General features: G+C 40.1%; 1 protein-coding gene across 1 annotated transcript in view; it reads right to left on the bottom strand.

The window, feature by feature from the left end:
• UGT8 (UDP glycosyltransferase 8) overlaps positions 1–22,090 on the bottom strand; it is an 81,978-nt gene extending 59,888 nt beyond the window's left edge. Inside the window, exon 1 of the mRNA XM_011237404.3 lies at positions 21,551–22,090. The gene's annotated coding sequence lies outside the window, so the exon portion shown is untranslated. The remainder of the gene's footprint in view (positions 1–21,550) is intronic.
• Positions 22,091–22,678: the final 588 nt, after the last annotated feature.

The raw sequence follows: 22,678 nt of genomic DNA on the forward strand, positions 1-22,678 counted from the left end.
GGACAGCAAGGTAAATATTAAAGCATATTTTTAAAAATAATTAAAACACTATGGATTTAGCCTCAGAATCCTACTTCAAATAAATGGATCAGAGTAGGTAGCCTGTAAGAATTCCTTGAATAAATATGAACATAACATGAGATGAAGGGAGCACAAGTAGATGAGAAAGGAATAACTTATTTGAAATGCAATGTTAAAAATTGGCTTTANCTTATTTGAAATGCAATGTTAAAAATTGGCTTTATATTTGAGAAAAAAATCACTGAATTTTTTACCTTAGACTTTCCCCAAAGCAAATCAGACAGAACAGTGTTATTTTTTTTTTAATACAGCCAATAAAAGTGTTGAACTTTAAATGATCTCTGGAAAGAGAAAAGAACGATCTGAGCATAAAGCAGAGAAAGAAATCCTTATTACAAATACTATTAGATTTAATACTATTAGATTTGACTACATAATCATAAAATATTTTTGGAATGTTTAAAATATCTGGGGCAAGGTTTCCAAGATGACTGACTGAACCCAAATATTTCTACTCCTTTTTTCCTAAAGCTTCTTTAGAAATGATAGGAAAACATACAAAAAGGGAACACCTAACATCACTGAGAATTGGTATGGGGAAACGAGGTGTGGGCTGGGCTACAGTCATCAGTGTAACGGATTTTTGACAAATTTCAAGAAAACAAATGCTAAGAATAGCTTATTGAGGAATAAAAGTGACTGAAGGAAGTCATGACCCAGAACGCACAGAGGAGGATCCTGTCGCGGAGGTGGAAACCACTTCCAGAAAGGCTGAGAGCGTCAGTGGACAAGCCTGGGTCCTGGAGTAGTGGGTGGAGCAGGACCAAGGGAAGGGCTCAGGAAAGAGGAGCCGGGCAGGTTTCCCCTCTCTCACATCTTCCCTTCACCCCCAAAGCTGAGGCAGTTTTGCACTTACTCCCCAAAGTCAAAATGCACATCAGTTCTCTAGATAAAGAGATAAGCTGCCTGCAGAGTGATTAGAACTGAGAACTCAGGGTAAGACCTTCCTAAGGCTGGCATGAGGGAAGTGGCTTTGGGCTCCTCCTTGATGCACCCTGGAGAAAGCGCTGCTCGCTGGACATGCCGCATCCACGCACACAGTCTGAACCCAACCTCCAGTTAGATGCAAGGAGCTTAAGTCTGCTGAATGACTGAACAAAACAAATTAGATTTTTCTTTCATAAAATTAGCAAGGGCATCATTTTTAATGGTAACGCAGTTTTAGGCAGACGGTGAAAATATAAATTGGTGCAAATGTTTTGGAAAACAACTGGAACATCATTTGACATGTATGTAACTACTCTAAATCAGAAATACCAACATGTACATACAAAGATATTCCTGTATTCGCTTGTGACAGCAAACAGCCAGAAACCACTAGGAATCCAGCAATAGAGTATTAATTGAATCATTACACATTTTACAATAGAGTCTTATAGAACCATCAAAACTATGTTTTAAACATTTTTAACATGAGAAAATGCTCATAACATAAAAGAAACAAAATTATATATATATCACATATATACATAAAATGATTATATCAACTCACAAAGTAAATAGCAAACTGTCATCAGTAGTAAATCCGGATTTTCAAATTGAGGGATTTTGTTTTCTCTTCCTACTTTTGTATTTCCAGGCTTTTGAAGTTTTCTACCAAAAATATATAATATTTATAACACACTCATTCCATTTCCATGCCCCTTTAGCTGGAGCTTTACTCCACTCCCACTCTTGGAGTCAAATGTCTTAAAATATCATGTCTACTGCGGGGCTCCACTTACTCCCCAGATGGTTACAGCCTGGCATAGTCTCCACCACCGTTCAGCCCAAACACTCATTGTTAAGGGCACTAAGTACCTCATAATATTCACACAAATGCCCTTTTCCCCCAACACTTACCTAATTGGACTTCTCTCTAACCCTATACACTAATGCTCCCTTTTCTCCTCCAAATTCTTTCTCGGTTCTGAGATGCTACTGCTACTTGACTGCACATCACTGTCACAAGATTGGGGAAAATCCAGAATTCAAAGGCTCTAAACAAATTTCATTTTGCATATCAGCCCATCCTTTCTTCTTTATATTAAAAATTATTTCTCTGCTTGCATGCAAGACAAGAAACAATGTCATTTTTAATAAGAGTGCCCACCTCTCACCATAGGGAAGCCAGTCAACATGTTAAGTGTAAATTAGCTCAGCAAGGATATCAGAGTAGCACTTTACTTGACTGCTGTGTATCCAACACTCTCATTTGCAAAAGTGATCCCTCTGAGGCCAAACCCTTAGAATACCAGAAGAAATACATTAGCTACATTGTCCCTGCTCCTAAGCCTCAAGGGTTCACTTCAGCTGAAATTCGACAACAGAACACCCCAATATACCACTGAGATTTTTTTTAAAGATTTTTATTTACTTTAGAGAGACCGAAAGAGAGAGAGCTGGGGGGAGGGGCAGAGGGAGAGGGAGAGAGGGAGAGAGAATCTTTACTTAAGTACTCCGTGCTCAGCACGGAGCCAGACACAGAGATTGGAAGCTTAACCCACTTTGCCATCCAGGTGCCTTTACTACTATGATTTTTTAAAGATTAAAAAAAAAAAAAAAAAGACTTCATGAATGCCTTATTTTCCCCATTTTCTCAAACAGGAATCTAAAATACCAGAGTATAACACCTACCTTACTAGACCTCTAGCAACCTTATTTAAAATATTATCTCATCTACTTATTAAAAAAAAAAGTAGAGAATCACCAGTAGCTACCACATGAAAGAATCATTTCTCTGGTTTTTGCTATTTGAGGTTAAATCATGAATAATGCTGAACTGCAAAGCATACCTGAGGATGAACGATATAGGAAAAAAATGGCAAGCACCTAAACTATAACAATTAAACCAAGAAACAGGCTTTTAACTAGAGAACACACTGATGGTTACCGGTTACTGGTGGAGGGGAGGTGGGTCGGTGGGGGAGAAGTGACCTAGGGGATGGGGATTAAGAAGCGCACAATAGCTAAATCCCGGAAGGAGCCGAGATGCCCTTCAACAGATGACTGGATTAAGAAGCTGTGGCCCATATATACAATGGAATATTACTCAGCTATCAGAAAGAACGAATTCTCAACATTTGCTGCAACATGGACGGCACTGGAGGAGATAATGCTAAGTGAAATAAGTCAAGCAGAGAAAGACAATTATCATATGATTTCTCTCATCTATGGAACATAAGAACTAGGAGGATCGGTAGGGGAAGAAAGGGATAAAGAAAAGGGNGAGAGACTGTGGACTATGAGAAACAAACTGAGGGCCTCAGAGGGGAGGGGGGTGGGGGAATGGGATAGATTGGTGATGGGTAGTAAGGAGGGCACGTATTGCATGGTACACTGGGTGTTATACGCAACTAATGAAGCATCGAACTTTACATCGGAATCCGGGGATGTACTGTATGGTGATTAACATAATATAATTTAAAAAATCATTAAAAATAAATAAATAAATAAAAAATAAAATAAAAAAATTAAAAAAAGAAGCGCACTTGTAAATGAGCACAGAGGGATGTGTGGAAGTGCTGAATCACTATACTGTGCACCTGAAACTTATATCACACTGTATGTTAACAAACTGGAATGGAATAAAGACTCAAAAAAGAAACAGACTATCATTTTAAACAAGAATTGATCAGTGTTTTTCCACTAGAGGAAAAACAAAATAAAGGCTAATGGGAAATCCAAAATCATGTCTGTATGCAGTGAATTCAGCTATTTAGAAAAATGAAGTGGATGATTTAGTCCTCAAAGCAGATTATGCAGTCTGGTCAACTAAACAGCTAGAATTCTCAGTACTTTTAAGTTTCCTTGGCATTGAGTATTATGAGGACTGCAATAGATGAAAAAATATATCAATCATAACTACCACCAGAGGTCAACCTTGGTATACATGAAATACTGTTAGAATAATTTCATCTCTCTTCAAAACACCTTTTATAAGTAAGCCTAGGAAAATACCATCCAGTAAAATGAAAAATAAAAATCAAATCCATCAAAGACTAATTAGGCATCATTACTAATGCTTTTAAATAAATGCCAACAGCATTTTTCACAGAACTAGAACAAATAATCCTAAAATTTGTACAGAACCACAAAAGGCCCAAACAGCCAAAGCAATCTTGAGAAAGAAAAACAAAGCTGAAGGTATCACAATCCAGATTTCAAGATATACTACAAAGTCATAGTAATCAAAATGCTATGGTACTGGCACAAAAATAGACACATAGATCAATAGAACAGGATAGAGAGTCTGGAAATAAACCCACACCTACATGGTCAATTAACCTGTGACAAAGGAGGCAAGAACACACACAATGTGTTCTTGTGTGAAAAGACAGTCTTTTCAGCAAGTGGTGTTAGGAAAACTTAACAGACATATGCAAAAGAATGAAACTGGACCACTATTTTACACCACCCACAAAAATAAACTCAAAATGAATTAAAGACCTAAATGTGAGACCTGAAACCGTAAAACTCCTAAAAGAAAATATGGACAGTAATCCCTTGGTAATTAGCCTTACCAACATTTTTCTAGATATGTCTCCTCAGGCAAGGAAAACAAAAGCAAAAAATAAACTCCCAGAACTACACAAAAATGAAAAGCTTTTTCACAGCAAAGGAAACCATCAACAAAATAAAAAGGCAACCCAGGGAATGGGAGAAGATATTTGCAAATTATATATTCTATAGGGCGTTAATATCCAAAATACACAAAGAGCTGCTACAACTCAACACCAAAAAAAAAAAAACCACCCAAACAATCTGATTAAAAAGTAGACAAAGGATCTGAATAGACATTTTTCCAAAGAAGACATAAAGATGACCGACAGGCCCACAAAAAGATGCTCAACATCACAATTCATCAGGGAAATGCAAATTAAAACCACATGGAATATCCCCTCACACCAGTCAGAAGGGCTAGTAACAGAAAGACAAGAGATAACAAGTGTTGGTGAGGATGTGGAGAAAAAGCAAACCTTGTACACTGTTGATGGAAATGTAAATCAGGGCAAGGCCCTGTGGGAAACAGTATAGAGAGTCCTCAGAAAATTAAAAATAGAAATAGCATGGGATCCAATAATTCCACTACTGTTTATTTATCCAGAGAAAATGAAAACACAAATTTGGAAAGATATCCGCACCCCTCTATTTACTGCAGCATTATTTACAAAAGCCAAGATACGGAAGCCACTGAAGTGTCCTTCAGTAGGCGACTGGATGACAATGTGGTGTATATGCAGTGTATTACTCAGCCATAGAAAGGAACGCGATCCTGCCATCTGCAACAACATGGATGAACCTAGACGGTGTTATGCTAAGTGAAACAAGTCGGAGAAAGACAAACACCGTATAATTTCACTAATATAAGGAATCTAAAAAACAAAACAAAAGAACAAACAAAAAAACGGACTTTAAATAGAACAAGCTGGTGGTGGCCAAAGGAGATGTGGGGGGATGAAATAGATAAAAAGGTCTGAGAGGTACAAACTTCCAGTTATAAATAATTAAGTCATGGAGTTGAAATGTAGAACACGGAATACAGTCAATAATATTGTAATAACATTGCGAACACTGAGTAACGTGTAGAATTGTCTGATCACTATTATACACCTAAAATTAATATAACACTGAATGTTAATTCTACTTCAATTTTAAAAAGAAAAAATCTAATTTCTGCATCCTCTAGCACAACTTAATCTTCAAAAGGTTGGAGAGTTTTAGTCAAATTAGGTTACTGCTTTATTCCCTTTGCTAACCACGTAGTAAGTACTCAATAAATACTTAGTGAATAAATTGACTGCAGTTGTGATTTTGAGCCGGGATATGTAGTTGCACCACAGGCACTGCCACTAACAGTCCCATCTTTTTCTTTAATCTTAAATGAATGAAATGGGATTTTATCAATTGCCTGACTTCTCAACAAAATTCTGAATCAAAAGCTTTTGCCTGAGGCGCTGAAGTTCATGGCACATCTCAACTACGGAGCAAATTTCTAGGGTAACGGGCATACTGCAGACGGAGGAAGGAAGTAGCCAAGTACAGATTCCATTTCAGCTTTTCCTTAAGTCTAGGGATCTTTTGGCATCCTATTTATTAACTTCTTACACATTCAATATGTAAGTGACCCCCCAAAATGACCATTATATTAAATAACAAAAGAATGTGACAAGAAGCTGGAATTTGTTGGATGCCATTATAGGCATACGAGAGTCAGCGGTGGCATGTATTTTTCGCCTCTTTCCTAGTAATGGAATCCTCTAGTTTAGCTTGGCTCATGGCCAGAAAGACCGAAGCCATTTCCCAACCTCTCTAGGAGCTCCTTTTAGCCCTTTAAATAAGTTCTGGTGAATGGACACGGGATCCACGCAGAAGTGATACGGGTAATCTCTAATTTATGCCTTCAGAGGTTTCACTTTCCACCCTCCTGGCGGTGGCAGGGGGGCGTGGTAATGATTAACATCCCCGGGCACGCAGGCAGACGTGTAGAGCAGCAATGCTGCAACAACAAAGCCGCTGGCGTGACGCCGGGCGAGCCGATTATCAGCCCCGCCCGGCTCACGCCCATGACGACCATTCTCCGTGAAGCAACTCAACTACGTGTTTCGAAGCCGCTGTTACGTGGAGTCTCTGTGTCCAGCCCTGGGGTGACTCGCCGTCCTGCCTTGCCCAGAACTGAGGGGACTTCCCGGAAGTGGAATGGCAGCGTAATGATCTGGGCCAACGGGCACAAGCTCAGCCCTTATACCCTGACATACGACTATCAATAAGCAGCAGATCTCAGAGAGCTGTACTATGGACCTTCCCTGCCTTCCAGGCTTTATGAGCATGATCTCACTGTGCACGGAGACTCCACGCCCAGGAAAAGAGTTGTTCCCATTTCAGGGAAGGAGAAGACGACTGAGGAGGACCTGAGCAAGATGGAGCATCTAGTACGCTGCAGACGTTCACATCCTCAACCGCGTAACCCACTTTTACCCCACCACGTGAAGAAGAAAATAAAGCTGAAAACAAAACACGTTGTAACTGTGGGCAAACTGGGAGGAAACTCTGCTTTATTGCTGGAGAACTGGTCAACAGCCCAGGCTTACGCATTTAGTTTCACAGGCAGGCAACAGCTTGTGTTCTGAAGTCAGTGAGGGTTGTCTTCTTGCAACTAAACTACTGAAAGGCAGGAGTCCCCTAAAATCACACTGTGAAATGGGAACACCCTGACTGAGGACGGGAGGCTGGCAAAGTCGACCACTTTCCCACATGAATGGTTTTGAGTCATTCAGGAAAATCACAGATACTTACATAATTGTATGGGCGACTTAACTGCAGAACTACAACTGAAATACACTAAATGCAAAGGAAGAAATTGGGTTCCGTTTCACAAATTTAAAAATAAATAAATCCATCCAAAGCTACTTGTCAAAAGCTTTTAGTGAAAGTTTCTAACACAGTCACTTGCGTATTTTTTTAAATTTTGTTTGTGTCTAATAACAAAATCAAAAGGCACAATAGAAAATATTCTATTATTAATACCACATTCCTGACGATGCCACGTCACCTTAAAGAAAATGAGACTAACATAAATTTCTAAAGGAACCACACAAGCAGATCTTTCTTTATACACACAAAATACTGAAAGGAATAAACCAATAGCAATACCATTCAAAAATTTTAATTCTGCACCTGGGACTTAGACATGTGCCAAGGGGCAAACCTCCTTGTGAAGGAGCGGTTATAAAGAATGTTTCTGTTGTTCTTTGTTGTTCTTGTAGCATTCCCTTTTAGCTGCACTTACCACTTTTCTACACTGCCAGTATCTTGTCAGACATCTAGTACACATGGTGAAGCTGTCATGAGAAACCCAATGCTAGTCCCTTATCAGTGAGAGCTGGCCCAGGCCCTCCTGGGCACTGCTCCGACATCATCAGGTGGGAAGGTAAGATAAAAAAAAAAAACAAGCAAAAGGGGAAAGAAAAATAGGATGATATGGATACCAACAGACACTGCCACTCAGTACCTTGTATAGAATACATATCAAATTCATGCTCAATACTAGTGATTAAATATAACTATATGAAACACACAAATTTAATTATCTCACAAAATAGTCCTCAAATGTTTGTAACCCAAACAATCACCTGGGGTGCTCACTAAAAATGCAGATTCTGGGGTTTCTTCATCGCATATGCTGTTGACCCAAAAATCTGCATTTCTAATAAGCATCTGGAGATTTTGATGCAATTCAACCACCAGATTGAAAGACAAGAATCTACAACCCAATCCTTATGTGCATCAAGAGAAACACAAGTGATTCAAAGGGCATGTGGATCTGAGACATAAAGACAAGAGTTCAAGCTCAGTTGTGCTGGGTACTCAGAAAGCATAACGCCCAGCTCAAGATCTTGAGGGGCTCAGAAAAAACAAGCAAGCAATCCCAAAGAATATGTTTTTAATGTCCTGTTATAAAGTACCTATGATGTCTCAGGAACACATGAATACAGTTTGAGGAGTTTATAAGGACACGACAGTACCTTTCAATTTTCAGTTTAATATTACCTATTCAACTTTCTCATCACCTAACCCTGCAAATTACAACATAATTTGAAATATTAGTGTACTAGTAAAGTATTAATCAGTGTCACACTAGACAGATAATCTAAATAAACTTCATTGTGTATTTAAAATTTTGGTTTTTCGGATATATGTCATACTTGGGTAACCTAAGACTGTCTTTTCAGGGAGCTCACATTTTGAGCTGTTTACCTTATGAAAATAATATCATTTTAAGTGACCCTATAATGAAGTCTCGATAATGCAAGAAAAAACAAAAATATATATGGCATGCGTGTATGGATTCCCTGATCATTAGCTTTTGTAATTTGGACCAAGTCATTTAATTTTTCTGTGCCTAATTTCCTTCTCCTGCTAGATAAGGCTATGACATTAGATGGTCTTGGAGATCTTAAAAAACTTACTGAGAAAACGGATTTAAAAATAGGCTTAATGAGATTGATATGGTTTGGTTCATTAAAGTAGTTAAGACCAGATAAGTAGATACTAAGGGAAAAAAAAATGGAGAAAAAGGAAACTCACCCCAATTTTAAGCTTTATGTTATCAAGAATCTTTAATGTGAAGGCAAATTTCATAGAGATACCATTAAAATGCAAATTCTGATTCAGTATGTCTGGTATGTGGCCCCAGATTATTTATTTCTAAGCTCTCTGGTGATATGGGATGATGTAAGTACATGGACTGCACTTTGGGTAAGAAAGGATTCAGGGTAAAGCCAAGAAGTAGAATTAGGAATAATAAAACCGGATTAATAACATGGTCAACCAGTCAACAATACAGTAACCTACTGGAAAACAAATTATTTTCTAAGCTCACAAACACAAAAGATTAATTTGCTTAAAATAATGGAAGGACCTGATCTACCGATATAACTTTTTATAGGACTATTATGTGGTAGGGAGCCAATCTTTGAACATAAGGCTACATTCCAGTGGCTCTCAACTCTGACCATACATTATAATCACCTGGGATGCTTTTAAGAACTAGAGATGCCTGAAAACCCTACCAGCCCCTAGCTTGTCAATTAAATCAGAATTTCTGGGGATAAGACTTTGGTCTTAGCATTTTTTTTTTTTTTTTTGCTTTTGCTTTTTTATAATGCCCTCCAAGAAATTACAATACTAAGAACCACTGGGCTGCACTTACCCAAAGTCATAGCAAAACACACAAAAGTAAACAACTAATCCAACCCATGTTGGTTGTTGTTTTTAATAAACTAAGGAGCAGAGTGTGTGTGTAGGAAAGTATTAACAGGAAAGCATTTTGAAATCGAGATCTAATTTTTCTTTGTCCCTAAAATGATCAGAAATGTTTTCATCACATGGAAAAACGGAATTGATTATATTTAGTATCAGAGATCAGTGGTTCTCCAACTTCAGCATGTATCAAAACCACCTGGAAAGCTAGTTAAAACAAAGACTGTCGGCCCTGTCCGCCCAGTTTCAGATTCTAGAGATCTGGGATGGGCCCCCAAATTTGCATTTCTAACAAACTCCAGGTGATGCTGATGCTGCTGGTTCAGGCGCCATTTCCAAAAATCACAGAGATAACAGTTTGCAATTTTAAAAAATGCAATTTTCGTTTTTAATAAAGAAAATAGTGGCATTAAGACACTTCGGATCTTTATCACATAACCAGGTTTTTAATTTTTCTTTTAAGATTTTATTTATTTATTTGACAGAGATAGCAAGAGATAGCATGAGCCAGGAGAAGAGGAAGCAGCAGACTTCCCGCTGAGCAGGGAGCCCAACATGGGGCTTCATCCCAGACCCTTACCGACTGAGCCACCCGGGTGCCCCTATCACATACCCAGTTTTAAAATACATATGATACAGGAATAGTGTGGGTTTCTTTTCATCTCCTCAAGACCAGCCTGGTACAGTTATCTCCATGCAACTGCATCATGTGATCAACATTCAACAAACAATAAGGAAATTCTTTGTTTTTATTTTGATCTCATCTTAAAACAAATGAAAAAAGTTTCATAAATGAGATTGCATGAGACTTTAAGTGCTTATAGGTATATGCTTTCTTAAAAGAAAACTGATGTTTGGTTAATGTTTTAAAATGTTTCAGTAGGACTTTTTAGAATTCTCTTTTATTGGGATTCTAATTCGTGGAATACAGCGAATGTGGAGGAGATCCAGAACAAATTTTCATCTTCTCCCACAACAAGACAAATTTGCATGTGGGGAAACAGCTTTTTTTCTTTTAAGATTTTATTTTAATTTTTTAAAGTAATCTCTATACCCAAAGAGGGGCTCGAACTCAACTCATAAACCTGAGATAAAGAGTCACGTGTTCTACCGGCTGAGCCAAACAGGTGCCCCAGGAAACAGCTTTTCAAGATATCATTACACGACATTCTTAAGGCTGCAGAAATGTACCAGGGTCACAAAATATCACAGGATTGTTTCTCTTCCTTATTAATATAATCTTTTTGTTAATATCACTACTTTAAGTGGATTTTTAACATTATCTACATTAACATTATTAAGAGTCACAAAATAAATTGCCAAGTGATGTCTTAAACACGTTTTAGAACCAAAAACGTCTGCACAAATATAACCAAAAACAAATCAAAACAAAAACCAACTTCTGGATATTTCCCTATTCAATTCCTTGGATGTTCACATGAACAAACAACAAACTTTCCCAACGCTGTCTTATAAAATACCTGCATAATCTCTAAGAGAAAGTTATTATGGGGTATTAGATGAAATAGCAAAGTTATATTATTCCCCAGAAGAGGAAGAGTTTGGTAGGCTCTGTAGAAAGACAGAATGCATTGCTCTGATGCTTCCTTACTAACAGGTGAAAATACAGTTTTGTGCCTTCTTAGCATCAGAACTATACTTGGTAGTCAGCATAATGAAGCAAGTCCAGAAGTCTTTTGTATAGCATTGCCATTGTTATTAGTCTTGGAAACATAATATATATATACTTGAACACTGGTCCTTAACACATTTATTATGAAACGATACAAAATATTTTTAAAATATATATTTTCATTTAAAAAATGTCAAAGGCCCAATTTGAAGACTAAAGTAACTGAGTCCAAATCCTCTCATTTGTAAAGAAATGAGTTCTCCGGGGGGGCAGCTGCCTAGCATCACCTGGCTAAGTCTGTAGTGACTCGCTGGCAGAGTGGGACCCAGCACTCAGGTTTCCTGGGTCCTAATCCACTATCTCTTACCTGTAGCATATAAGACTCTCCAAAGTGGCCAGTGCCATATGTCAGATAATAGACCAACTTTTTCTGAAATTCTGAGATACGCAAATCCAAAGCAGTTTCTGAAAAGCCTTAATAATGACCTTCTTAAACCTTTATACATAAACTTTTAAATTTTATACTAGATTTTTGAGAATCACCATGTATTCCGGCTCTAAGGCAGAAGAGCTCTATCATATAATGGGCTGCTTGTTGAATGAATGGCTGAATTAATTTGTGTACATTACAGATACTCATGGTACAGACCTCCAGGAATCAACATGTCTGGTTCAAAACGTCTCCCCTGCCATGCCCTTTGGGCAGAGAAGTATAGGAACAGAAATGCATTTAAGGAGTATCAAAATTGTAAGCTGAAGTATTTTTACTGGTAAAAATAATGGTGAGAAAGCATAAGGCAATTAAGGTCCATATACAGGCTGAACAACTACTATACAGGGTGATTTGAATAAAATGACCAGCTCCTATGTTAGTGATAGGCAGACCCCTCTACCCCCCCTCACACACACATTTACCCACACCCCTCCCCCCAATCTGTAACCCAATCACTAGGATCCCTCTGCTGAATTCCCCACAAAAGACAGGGACTTTATCTCCAGAAGGGCCTGAAGGTGTAGGAGGAAAGAGAGTGGAACAGCAGAAGGAGCAGGACAGCCAGAGGAACTTGTTTCTGTATATTTTGCATAGTTGTGAAATCTGAACAAAAAACGATATTCCTAAGCATATGCTAAGGTCTAACTGATCAAAATAACATAGTTACCTCCCAGTGCTCTTAAGAATTTAAAAAAAATTGTTTTTAGCTGGCAAATAGCAGAGTCAGGCATCATTTCTTACAGTCTTACCAAACCTGTTTATTTTCTTTTTAGTTTGGCTGAAGAGATTCCTCAAAATGTGCTCTTATTCCTATCCCCACTCCTACTGCCCTGCCCAGAAGCAGACAGAAAAGGAGACATTTCGAACCAGAGAATTTTGCCAATTACCAAAGGAGGAAATAAGCACAAAGGAGGGAGAAAAGAACTCCGCCTGGACTGGTGCTTTGAATTAACTGGTATAAAATGTCTTATCTGAGGGTGGGGAGGAAGGGAGCAATTCAAATGCCTCCTAAGTCAGATCATCTGTTTCTCCAATTACTGTTTCATGACATGAGACATGCTTAAATTCAGATATAAATACAAAATAAAAAACTAAATACATGTAGTATCTGTCAAGACTCTACAAAGAGAGAGTACCTAATACTTCAGCGCTAGACTTGCAGATCTGTATCATCTATTTATAAATAAAAACGCAATACATGAGCGTGAAGAGCCAACCATCTCAGGGTAAAGGGGAAGAAAATCTCCATGAGTGGGTAAGGAGACTCTGGTGGGATCTAAAGAAAGACTTATTTAAAGGTCATTTCACTGAGGTCCCGGTTTCAGCAGGTGGTGAGCTGTATCTCCAGGGCCCCGCTCTAGGAAAGAAGCCTGTGTTCCAACACCAAACCCTCACGGACTGTCCTAGTGACCTCCAGAAATTACTTGAGAGCTCCGCGCCCCCAGGTCATGGTTTGTAAAACAGGACTCCCTCCTGGACAGCGCTCAGGGGCAGATTGAGGATAAAATGTTAAGAGTGTATGAGTAAGAGATTTACAAGCTACAAAAAAGCTGTATGAATGCAATATTTTACTATTGCTCAAGGGAACTACACACTTCCAAGACAAAGTTAGTGTTAAGAGATGGTAACTACATTTTCCCACGAATATTCCCTGGAGGCCCCAGCCCTGACCTAGTAGAGTATTCCCTACATTGGATATTGAAGACCACAGGTGTTCGCTTGTTTTAATTCATTCTCAGATCAAGGCTTACACAAAGCCTAGAAGGGACACTGAAACACTTGTCCTCTTCCTCTTGCTGTTTTTTTTTCCCCCTCCACTATTGTTTTTCCTTTCCCTCTGTTCACGTTGTTCTAATTCCCTATTACTTCTTTCAGTTCCCTTTACTCTCACTCTAGCTCCGTGAATATATATTCTCACAAATGCCCCCAAAGTCTTTCAAAACCCTGGAGAAAATAAGAGTCAGTGATCAGCATTAATATTCCTTAAAATAGTTTCACCCTTGACCTTATCCACAAATTTCACTGCTTCCCCCCCCTCATTTAAATAGACGGGCAAACCTGTTTGACTAGTTTTTCTCTAAGTCCCGCTCTCCTGATTGGCTGGTGAGTACAAATGAACAGCAGGTACGGCAGAACAAATGCAAAAGCTATGTAAAGGACAGTGGCCCTTCTGCCTAAGAACCCACGGGGTAGGGCCCGCAGGTCGTGCCCTGACTATCCAATCTTAGAGCAACTCTCTCAAAACAGGAAGGCAACACTATCGAATCATTCATTCCACTGCTGGTTCAAAACAAAAAAACAAAAACACAAATCCTTCTGTTGTTGTCTCCTCTTTAGAATAAGGGATATTATGATGAGGCTCACATTAAGCCTTTATCTTAAATTTAGAAGTTTAGGAAATTCTGGTGGACGCAACCACATTCAAAATGAGGTACAGAGGTGTGCCCGAGTTTGCTGCTGGTGTGGGGGTGGTGTGTATTTGCTTAAGTAGATTGGGAAAATTTGAATTTGCCAAACAGATTAATCCAAAGAGGATTCTTTTTATGGAAAGATTTACTTTGATATTGCTTTAAATAGCAAAGTCTCTGGGTACACTGATATGCTTAGTGTCCACATTTGTCCACATTTTTTACTGTAAAATATTTCAAACATACAGAAAAGTAGTATAAAGATTAACAAACATCTGTATACCCATCACCTTTATTTTAAGTTCTATACATATGATCTGGTTTATAAAAAGTGAATTTTTATACAACTTTTCAGGAACATACAAAAAATAGAGCAGATTTGTACACTTGATTCTACTTCCTTAAAATTTTTTTTTTTTAATTCATGGGGATATAGTATTAAACTAAACTCTCACTTGGAGGAAAATCAGCACCACGGTTATTATTTTAAAAAGCTCGTTATAGCCAATGTAATTAGCTAAAAAATTATAACTCAATGTCTTAAAAACATTTCAAGTATTGAAATTGAATTGAAAAGGTCAAAATAGGGGCGCCTGGGTGGCACAGCGGTTAAGCATCTGCCTTCGGCTCAGGGCGTGATCCCGGCATTATGGGATTCGAGCCCCACATCAGGCTCTTCCGCTATGAGCCTGCTTCTTCCTCTCCCACTCCTCCTGCTTGTGTTCCCTCTCTCGCTGGCTGTCTCTATCTCTGTCAAATAAATAAATAAAATCTTTAAAAAAAAAAAAAAGAAAAGGGCAAAATAATTTTACATAGATTTTGTATTAATGATATTCCAAAATCGAGCAAATATTTACCAAATCGGTTATAATGTAAATTTTTTTAGTGAACTGGAATACCTATAGATGTATTTCTGCTATCTAAATCAAGCTGGGGCAAATATAATCAATACAGTGAGTATTTTGATTACTAACAATATAGATAAATAGCACAGAACTAAGAGCAAACCACACAGTATCTCTGAAATGTTCCTAATTACACATTCTTTCCAAATGTTTTAATACTTATATAAATTTCCAGCCAAGGAGTAGGAACTGACCTATGCTGTCCTAGATACCCTGTCATTCATAAATCCAAAGGTTCCATTGTTGTTTGGCTCTGCACTCCCAAATGCTAATCTAAGGATGGCACACATGTCCAAGTCAATTTCAACTTGGCATTTGTCATCTCCCTAAGTCAGTGCTGAGCAGGACTGTATCTAGTCTAAAACTGAGTTGATGAATATACAATATGAAAATACACAGACCACTACGCTTTGCAAGAATGAGACCAGACACTGTGAGGGAGTTAGTGCAGTGGACAAAAAGCACCGAAACTCAACCTCAAAATAGAGAGGTCCTGGTAAAAAAAGTGTGGCTAGAGAATTTCAAGTAAAGAACATCATCAGAGATGAAAAACCACACAAATTAAACACATAAAAACTATACACATAAAGATTCACCTTAAAAATACTGAACATTTAATTTTATATTACCCAAAAAACCTTCATTAGAAATTCTAAAAACTATGTATATTCTAAGTGCTAGCTATCTAAGTGAGTGACACATGGTGAATAACAGTAAGTATGTGTTGAAACATACATACTAATTTAAACTAAAAAAGAAAAATCAATATTATTTATAACCAATTAATCAATCACCAATATGCCTTACGACCAATTAGTAAATAATATGCATTATGTTCAACTGTTGATCGGTTCCCAAACCAGTTCCTACGTGCAAACATTTTCTCAAAATGCTCTTGAATTACAGGGTGAAAAACGCATACACATATTAAAACAGAAATCTAATTTTAGATGTTTATCTCCAATATAAAGCATTACTTCCTCCAAACAGAGAAAATCCTAAGGAAAAAATAGGTATTTTTAAATACTTCTATAGTACACCTAATTTTTTTAAAACACTTAATGAATCAGTCCTTCTCCTATTATACAAGTTAATAATTGCTTCCCACAGTGTTGACTTTTAAGCCCCTGTAAGATACGAAGTGCCTTCTGAATCATCAAATATTAAATACTTTGTTCAGTTTCAATATCATTTGTCTTGGTTTTTGTTTCTGTTCAGACTCTTTTAAAATGAATAATCTATGCCCTTATTAATTTAACTAAGAAACTAGAACTCACTTACACTACCAGAAACTGTTTAACAAGACATTTAAAATGTCTATGATTCGATTACCAGATGCTTTTAAAAAACGACCTGTATGCTACGGAACCCTCCCGGCTGGTAGAAGCCTGACTTTTCCTGAGGATCCCAACAACCCCCCAGAGCTCTTGCAGTCCCCACCCTCTCCTCAAGGGATGCCTTCCAGTGCTCTCTCTGCTCCCTTCAAAATTTCCAATTGCCCCTATTCTACTGGCTTCCCCGCCAAAGGCTATAAATCTGATCAAGTTTTCATCTTAAATATACCTTTAATCATCCTCCTTGAACCCTGAAAGCAAGTACTGCTGAAAGCAAGAGTCTCTATAGACCAACTAATCACTAAATCCAAGTTCTGCTTTTCATAAATACCAGCTAGCATTTACTGAGCACAAACCAATGACCTTCTAGGTACAGAGCTTGCCAGACTTTATCTCCTTTGATCCTCACAGTAGCCACTTGGTGTAGGCACTTTAATCCTCTTTTTATAGATGAGAACTACGCTCTAAGTTCAGGGTCACAGAGTTTACTCAGAAGCAGAATCAAGATTGTCTGATACCCTTCATTTTAGGACCTGATCTTACTTCTTGAACTTCTTTCCTCCTTCAGCTACTAAAAAGCTGTTCTCCCCTCATTCTCCTCTTGCCTTTCACTCTGTACTTCTCATTCTTTACCGCTCCCTTTTTTTCACCCAACTGTTACATTTCAGGATTTCCCTAGGTTTCTGTCTCCCTCTTACTCATTGTACCTGACCTGGAAGGCATATCAACTTCCTTTTTTTTTTTTTTCAACCACCCATGTACTGAAAACTGCTCAGAGGATCCATGATCCATTCCTCCATCCATCCATCCATCCATCCATCCATCCATCTATCCATTTTTCCACCTATCTGTCCTTCCATCCATCCATTTATCTACCTTATTTATCTACTCAAAACTCCTGTGCAATGATCCACTGGACACTGCTCTTCAGTTGGGTTTTCTGAGGTACTTCACACTCTTTTTCAAAACTGAACCCGATCATCCTTGCTCCTGCAACCTGCCTCATATGTCACCGGCCTACCTTAACATCTATGTGACCAAACTCTTTTCTTCATCTCACTGTTCCCATTATGGTATAAGGTCCTCAACAAGATCACTCCAATACCTTCTAAACCACCATTCTTGTCTCACATTCCTCAGATTCATCCTTCTAGATGCCTGTGAGAGCTATCTTTGCATCATATCACTCCTTTGTTTGAAACAAACTTGAACAGAAAATGGTGCATACTCCTTATGATGGCAAACAGTGCCCCATGACCTTGCCCATGCCTATACTGACTTTTACGTCACCTTCTCTATGAAGCCTCTCTAGTTTTCTGATCATTTCTAAAAGCCTGTTCTGGGCCCTCTGCAAATCTTTATCACAGCACTCATAGACCATACGGCGTTATATTGCACTTACTGAAACTAGTTTGTTTTCAATCCATCTAACCTCTTAAACCTAGAGCCCTTCCAGGGCCTTCTGCGTAGTATTATTCCCAGAGCATAAGAGCATAGTGTGCTTTTAAAAAATATTTGCTGAATAAAGGAATGAATGCTTGTGAAATGCTTTAGGTTAGGAAAATGCTGATTACTACTGTTCTCCAAGACTAAGTTAAACTAATTTATTCCAACTAATTTGATTATGTAGCTCCTCCATAGGTAGATATGCAAACCAATATTGAAATGATTGACTTCACTTCAAGTATGGTGATCAGATTACCCAAACACACTTTTCACTCCAGAGCAGAAAAACATGACCAACATTACATATGGCTAGCTTTTTCGACGGCAGAAAGTGGTATAGAAAACATCACTGTATTCGTATTCCTAAACAAGGGTAATCTGGGCCTGCTGTAAGAAAAGTAAACTTTTTTTAAGGGCTACTCCAACTTTTCAGAAAAGCAAGACTTTTCAGTAGAGTGAACTGTCTGAAATGAAGACATCCTTCTAAAGATCTCATACACAAAACATTCTGTAAAACAACAACATTAAAACCATCTATAGAGAGGCCATCCTAGTCCCACTAGGAACCTCAGCCATACAGTTTACAATCCAGCCCAGAAATAAAGCATGAGGACAGCAAGTACCTGTCACAAAGTGCACAGGCTTTATACTCAGGCAATAGTCCACATCGTTTCACAGAAAAAAAAGACAACAGATAATATAGCAGCAGGACACACTCACAGCCTGACAGCAGTAGAAAGTGATAGCTGATAACAGAAAGAGGACCCAGAAAAACCATAAAAAGAAGAATAGTTCTTCTGTCTCCAATCTAATATTTCAACAGGGCCGACTGAGACCATTTACTATAAACAAAAACAGCTCTATACACCTCAACGAATAGCACTATTCAATTCTTTATGAATTCATGCTCATAAAGACAAGCCAACAAAAAAATTAACTTAAATCGAGGGAAGCAAGTAAGAGTGTAAGATTTAGAAATTATTTAATAGCTGAATTTTTAATTTTCAGTAATTAATTGATCATGGGAGGGATCAGCCATGGAGAAAATGCACTCATGTAAATAAGCAAAACCCAGATAGTATCAATATCAATAAATGGAGTATTATTATATATTACAAAAACTATAAAAAGTTCTTATTCTCCTGGTATAGTCTGAAAATCTAGCTGAATTAAACAGCACTGACTCAATACTATTTGATAAATAAATACATACAAAACTTTGAAAAGGAGTTTGAGAATTGGGAATGTAGTTATTTTCTTCCTTTGTCATCAATATTTAAGTGGTAATTAAGCTGATAAGGTATCATGAAATGTTTTAAGTAATTTAAATTAAATGTTAACTGTCAAACTCTTTACACAAAAAACAGATTTTATATGAAATAAATTTTTTTGTAAATATCTTTATTTATTCCACTGGTTTACTTAGCCTAATAAGTGCATCACATATAGTACAACAACCATAGAGCTCTGGAAATTATAGATTTAAAGACTTTGAATCTCTACAGTATTATCCAGAAAAGTCAGAACTTTGTTTCTACTCAGTTATGCCCAGCTACTAAAACACTATTAAGCTTTTACCAAATGTCAACGCATCACTCTTCACTGTAGTCTTTAAACAGTCCTATGGCACTAAATCACACACTAGATGTCACCTTTATTTTCTGGGTGGCAGGCAAATCAAATAATACTGAGTATTTCCCTCTAGAATTATCTAGAATAGTTACTGAACAGAGTTACATTCCTAAAGCAAAACCTCAAACTACCAGGAGATAGTTTTTACAGAAGAAAATTAAATCCACTGTTTTCCTCTCTGGGACTGAAAACAAAAAACAACAACAAAAAACCCCACATGCTGATTTATGATTTAGCTTAGTTAACAAATTCTGGAATCCCTTATCATATGAAATTGAAGTGCATGACTCTTCAATTAATTTAAAAATCTCCAGAGATTAAAATGTGATTAATCCTAATATGATTAGAATACCAGTTAGAAAGGACTTTCTATCCTTCCTTCAAATGGCAGTCATTTTTTCCCCCTAAGGATATAAACCACAGTAATTCTGAATGGAGACCTTTTATCGAATATGAAATTATCAAAAGAAGAAACCACAGCACGCTTGGCATATAGCCAAACAGCCCCACCTTTGGGCTATTAATCTTGAAAAACTCAATATACAAGGTGACAGCCTGAGAGGAACTGTTTTTAGAGTAGTGCTTTTGTTTGTTTGTTTGATTTTTTTCTGGGTGGAACCCACCTGAAATAAAAGGCTACCTCTAACACTGACTCATGATAGAGGTGACTCGGGGTCATTCCTGCTTGAGAACACCTCCCACCACCCGTCCTCTAGAGATACGCCCTCTCCTTAAGAATGGCTGTTTGATGTGATCAAGCCTTCCAATGAGTTAGTCTGCGGGACTCTCAGAAGTTCTCCCACCTTCTTCCCCTCCCCAGCGCCCCGGGATGCTTTCAGGTGACGGGAACCAGCGGTACAGGTTCAGGTTAGAGGCGGTTCTTTCCCTAAGGAAGTGCTGCAGAGTAGTACATTCACCATACTCAACTTTATCAACCTAAAATTAAACCACTGAGTTTACACGTACAGTTTGGGTACGCCCCTCCCCACCGCCGGTCCTTTTGCCGGGTCGCACTGCACATACTTGCGCCTTCCGATGCGGTTCGCCTCCTACAACCCCAAATCACGCAACCCAGGCCCCCTCGCCGCTCCTCCAGCCCGTGGAAGGCGCCCTACTTCCTGCAGCACGTCCTTCTCGCAACTCCTCTCTAACCTCGGCAGCCCACACAGGCTTCTCTAATGCAAGCGCACGCCGCATGGTTTTTTCAACCGCGTGTGAACCCGCGCGCGACCCTGCCACCACTACACATTCCTGGGGGGTCGCGCGGGCACGTGGGCTCCGGCAGATGCTCAAAGGTCCAGAGAGAGTGTGAGTGTGTGTGTGTGTGTGTGTGTGTGTGTACGCGCGCGAGCGCAGCCCGGGACACTCCCCACCCCCAACACACCCAGTTTCCCTTTAGGGAGAGGACGAAGTAGAAGAGAGAGGTCCGAAACTTCCCGGTCCCCCATCCTTGCCAGCAGCCAGTTCCAAGGCCTTGGGGCTCCCCGATGCCCATCCCTCCAGGGTCAAGTGCAAGGTCCTCCGTCAGATCCGCGCCAGGTTATCCCCTCCCATCTCGAGTTCAGCACGCAGGAACTCAAGAAGACCCTCGAACGGGTGCCATATGGGAGAAAAAAGGAGTACGGGAGCTATCGGGGACAGCTGGGAAAGACCTCCTCCACGGTCCCTCAACCTTAACCTTTCTCCCTACCCCCACCCCCACTCCTCATTCCCTATCTCACTCAGCCCAACCCCATCTGCCCTTTCCGATCCCAGCCCCCCGCCCCTGGATCGCAGCCATTCGCCCTGCACTCACCTCCGGGAGCAAACAACGCCCATCTCCTCCTCCCAGCCCGCCCCCCTTCCTCCCGCTGGAACGGCGCGGTCCCTCTACTTACCTCGGCTCTTGGCTGCTGCGCGTGAGTTTGAATGTGTCTCTGCCGCGTAATTGTATCCGGGGACAGAAGGGACCCGTGTTTGTGCGCTGGATCAGGTGTCGTCGCCTTCGGTGGTTTGGGGGCGTGAGGGAGGCTGTAGAGTTAGTCTGTTAGCTTAGGACGGACTCACTGGGCTCACAATTGATGCAAAGCTTTAACGGTGCCTTCCCTCGGGTCCGCAGCGCGCCTGCTCCTCTGCTGCTTCCCGCGGGTGGCCGGGCCCCCCCACCAAGCCGCGCCCCGCCCAGCGCACCGCTAGAAGAGCTGGAGCGCGCCCCTCTCCTCCCGCGTCCGGCTCAGCCGGGCGCGACGCGGATGCCACGCGCTCAGCCTCGCATCACACGCCTGGGTCTGCGAACGCCTTCTGCTCCCCGGGCCGGGGCATGGATGCGGACGCGCCTTCGTGCGACGCGCTCGCGGGCTGGGCGAGGGGCAGGTCCTGGGACAGGGATGCTCGTCCGCGGAGCGGCCGTCGGCTGGCAGGCTGGGACGCTCGGGAGCCCTCCGGTCGCACCCGAGCTGGGAACCCTGGGACTGGCACGTGGCCCCGCCCCCTGTTCCCCCCGCGAGGCGTGCTCTGTGCCCTTTCTGCCACCACCCCTCTGATCCCCGCGCCCGCCTTCCCCCCCCCCCATCACGCTATTGCGGTAGGAATCAGCGTGGTGGTAGCGTGCCTTCTCTCACCTTCCCAGCCTCTTAGACTACTGTGCTCTTCTAGAACCCATTAAAAAGTTGAACTTGGGCAAGGAGGTAGAGGAAATACGCAAAAGAAAGAGAGGGGAGGGTTAGGTGATCAGGCACCTGCCTTGTGAATCCGAAAGCGTTAAAACAAAATAAACAACAACCACCACAAAAACTCGAGTTTGGGGATCCCGGAAAAAGTAATTTGGGTTGCTGGGCTCAGTAACATCCCTCCTCGCAGGCTCATGCTGAAAGGGCCATTTATGCTTTGCATGGTTGAGTCTGTGGCGACTTTATCCTTACGAATCTGTGTTTGCCAGCAGCAGATCCTTGCCAAGTTGGCGTTCCGGCCAGGAAGCAACTTTGCGTACCCAGGCCTGCTAGAGCAGCCTTCTTGCGGCGCCTCAG

The sequence above is a fragment of the Ailuropoda melanoleuca genome, chromosome 11, assembly GCF_002007445.2.
Source record: "Ailuropoda melanoleuca isolate Jingjing chromosome 11, ASM200744v2, whole genome shotgun sequence".
Classification (NCBI taxonomy): domain Eukaryota; kingdom Metazoa; phylum Chordata; class Mammalia; order Carnivora; family Ursidae; genus Ailuropoda; species Ailuropoda melanoleuca.